Raw genomic sequence first — 4272 nt, forward strand, 5'->3', positions numbered from 1 at the left:
AGATACTCCTAACCACATAAAATATGGTATTATAACAGAATGTTGAGCTAAACAGGGAACCATTTAACGTATAAGCAGAATTTAGAGGGAAGACAGAGGGACAGAACTTGCTGGGTTAGGAAATAAAACTGGCTCTCAATTCATTCTCCCTAGCTTATAAATAATTTTCAAAGAAAATGCAGTCTGAGGAGAAATTTTTAGGCAAGGGTATGGCTGTAAGAACCATACATTTCTATTAAAACTTCTAAATGATGTAAGCCTAATAGATACTATAAATGAGACAGGGGTTTCTCACTGTTGACCTTTAGGACCAGGTAATCACTGAGGGGAGCATCTTGTGCAACGAAAGATGTTTAATACGAGGTCTTGAATTTGGTGGTGGAGTGAGAGTGGAGGTGGGGATAAAAAAAAATATTTTTAGGAATGTCCCTGGCCTTTACCCACTAACTGACAATAGACTGCCCTCACTCCAATTATGACAGTGAAAAAATGTCTCCAGACATTTTTGAATGTCTCCTGAATAGCGAAAGCACCCTCAGTTGAGAGTCACTGAGTTAGACAAAACAGATTTTAAGGATCTTTATGACATCGTCCACAGAAGCCTAAAATGCCCAGAGTGGACAGAAACCTATCTCAGAAGGAAATGTTGCTGTATCTTTGGTTAAACAGAGCAGGCCATAATCTGATGCATAGAAATTCCAAATATTTTTTAAAGAGTTGTATTAACAAGTGACCACACCAAATTAAACAAAATGGAATGAGATTGCTCAAGTTGTCATAAGACTTCTGGGCCTTTCTATGAACAAATAGCAGTCTAAGAAAGCTACTACCCTGCAAGTACAGACCATTTTTTTATATAAAGGAAAAAATGTGTCAGTTGGTGAATTCAAGTCTAGAAAGAAGAGCTAAGAAGAATAGAAAACAATGGATTGGGGAGTAACTCCCTGGGAGCAAAAGTGAGCCTTCATAAAGCAACATTCCTGCTGCCAATGTAAAAGCCTTCACAGTAAGCACCTTTCAGGACTTTAAAAAAGTTCTATAAAAACAGACTGTATAAGTCTATGGCCATGCCACCCTGAACACGACCGACCTCATCTGATCTCGGAAGCTAAGCAGAGTCAGGCCTGGTTAGTACTTGGGTGGGAGAACATCTAGGAATACCAGGTGCTGTAGGCTATTTAAAAAAAGAAAAAGAAAAAAGAAACAGACTATGTGTCTTTTGTTTACCCTCTTTGGAATTGTAAAATCTTTTGTGATTATCCTATTGCTATCTCATCATCAGGTGTTGGATGTGAAAAGGACAAGTAACTTGACTTTTTATTTCATAGATTTCTGGATCATGAATAAATACATCAAAGGATTCACATTAAATCTGATTATAGATTTTGTGGTCTTGGATTTTGAGGTTGGGATATCATGATTCTCCAATGAGATTTTCAGGGATCCTGGTAAGAAATGAATGTGTTTTGCATTGTGAGGAAAGTGAAGCATTGGGCTCTCAGGGCACACTGTGGTAGATATTGTTACAATCATGGTTCCTTATTTATTCATGCCTTGCATATTCACGCCTGCAGGTGGTCTCCTCTTATAATAAATCTTGGTCTATCTATATGGCTTATTTTGGTCAATAGTGCAGTAGCAAATCTACTCGATGTAAACAGGTAATTGAAAAGAGCTTGACTACTGGGGCTTGTCCTCTCTCGATGCTCTTTGATCCTCTACACTTCCACCCTATAGAGATGTGTGGGATAGCCTACTGGATGAGGGAGACATGACAGGGTCATTCTCATCATCTCAGATGACAAGTCAACCCATAGAAGCAGAAGCGAATTAGAAGCAGAAGTAGCAGCTAAACACATAAGAATGAGTGAATCTAGCCAAGACTAGTAGCATAGACTAGCTGAGCCCAAGTGAAATTATTAAACCTAAATGCAAAATTTTAAGCAAAGTGGTCACTGCATTAAGCCGCTAAATTGTGGGGTGGTTTGAAAAACAATCATCAAATAATTACTCCCAGAGATCAGTTGCTAACTGTAATTCATGTTTAAAATACTGTAAGAATGTTAGATTTCCATGCCACCTGTGTTTCCCTTTTACTATTGCTTGGACAAAACCCACTCACAGTAGGTCCTCAATACATATTTAGTAAAGAGAAATTAATCATAATCAACCTCTATTTAGTTTAGTGTTTTCAGCTACCGAATTGTTTTCTTTGACGACTTTGAAAAATATTTCACCTTTAGATCAGTACTCTATTAATTTCAAATGATCTGATCTCTCTAGTTCCTTCCATCCAACTCTAAGGGAGGCTTTGTTGTGGTTAAAGAAAGTCTCTAGGAAAGCCTGCAAAATCCTCACAAAATAAAATCAATGTGATGATATATAAGCAGTTGCTATTTTCTCTTAGAAATTATTCTTAATGTAAGATGCTACTTATTAATCAGATTATAGATATAGAGCTCATTTGCATAAGCACACTAAACGGGGCTAGTGAGGATAGCTCTTCGTCCTCATGTGCGAGGCAGTGGAAGACAGCAATATGCTCAACAGGCTATGTGCATGGTTTAATCACAAGGCTGCGTGTCACTTTATTAACTGACATATAAATAACTGCTATTTAAATCTGTCTCTGAATGAATCGGTGCAAGACACAACTAGACATTCCAATTAATGAGATGGCATTGCATAATATTATAAAAGTGGATATCTCTATTAGGACACTTGGCAATTAGAGGAAATGGTAAAAGTGTGGCAGTCTTCGTCAAAGAGCTGTTTGGCAGGTGCCCAGATCCACTGACCTAATAGCCCTGGAGAGTGGGGAAACAGCTAGAACAGTGAAGGGCACAGAGCTGTGTATGTATTACCTACTATGAAAAGATTTGCTTATTTTTTTTTTATAATTTGATGGATTTATTTTTATAACTGTCATTCATTTGAAGACAGGACTGCATCTGAGAAAATGGGAAAGGAGTTATGCATAGCTCCTATTATCTTCCCCAAAATTCAAAACTAGATTTTTGTTACCTCTTATTGAATAATAGCGTGTTAAACATTGTTCTGTCCTATCAAATATCATAAACCAAGTAATATAATTTCATGTGATACATTTACATACTATATATAAAATATGCACATATATTTATTTACAAAATATAAATTTAATGAATGCATACTCCAAAAATCTTAGAATAATTTAAATTTTATCCAGGAGAAAATTTTTCCTGGCCAACAAAACAAGGTAATATCCAGCAAAAAATTTAGTACTGAAAAGTGAATAGAAACACAGGATGGCATATCCCTATGTGAATAAATTTAGAACATTAAGTTATAAAATTATTTCTCCAGGTACATTATTTTTATAGCTATTTTGAGTAAAAAAATTAAATTTTATGTAGCTTTATTATATAAGTTAAATATGTTTTTACATATTGAAATCCTTTATGATCTTATAAAAATAATCTTTCTGGTACATGTATTATTTTATAATAAAATAATATTTTATCTCAGAGCAATATTTGCATATAAATGTTTCCTGTGTACATGGGAACTATGTATCTTAGATTCTCTTAATAACTCTCATTTCAAATAATATTTCCCTGAATTCTTTGTGGGTCATTAAGAACAGTATTCACTAATACTGCTTAATTTTCTTAATAAATACAGCTTAATAAAAACCTTATCATTAGAGAAGTAAACATTTTTTTTTAATAATTAGAAAGCGATACACTGAGGCCCTCTTTATAATCACATCAGTTTTTGTAGATCCTTTTAGAACCACAAATCCCATAGTGGCTAACTGAATGCAATGAAGTGGGTGCAGGCTTAATATTTTTGGATTATATGATGATATATTTGTAATTCTGGTGTAAATTTTTTTTTGATCACGACATCTTTTAAAAAAGGATAATGAGAAATTTCTTTATTACCATCCATATTTGATTCAGATTTCAATAACTGTAAATGTTTCACCATCATTTTTATTAGTAATGAACCCACTTCATTTTATTGCATCAAACTATTTTTCATTGCCTATGTCTAATTTTGTACAAGATTGAATGACCCAAGTGTTCACTTAAAAAAGGCTTCCAATATGTATTCCATCAGTGCATGTAGGTCCAATTTTCAACCTGTTGATTGTATAATTGGATTTGACTACACTTAACATTGCTTCTGACCTAGATATTCTGATTCTAGGTAGGTGAGTTTAAAAAAATATTATTGTAGATTAAGAATGTGATAACTTTTTAAATTACTGATGTAAACATTTTAATT

The 4272-nt window shown here is 34.2% G+C and overlaps 1 pseudogene; it reads left to right on the top strand.

Moving 5' to 3' along the window:
• Positions 1-1057: 1057 nt before the first annotated feature.
• On the top strand, positions 1058-1176 carry LOC118607326 (annotated as a pseudogene).
• Positions 1177-4272: the final 3096 nt, after the last annotated feature.

This window comes from Rousettus aegyptiacus, unplaced genomic scaffold, assembly GCF_014176215.1.
Source record: "Rousettus aegyptiacus isolate mRouAeg1 unplaced genomic scaffold, mRouAeg1.p scaffold_m13_p_8, whole genome shotgun sequence".
In the NCBI taxonomy this organism is placed as follows: Eukaryota; Metazoa; Chordata; class Mammalia; order Chiroptera; family Pteropodidae; genus Rousettus; species Rousettus aegyptiacus.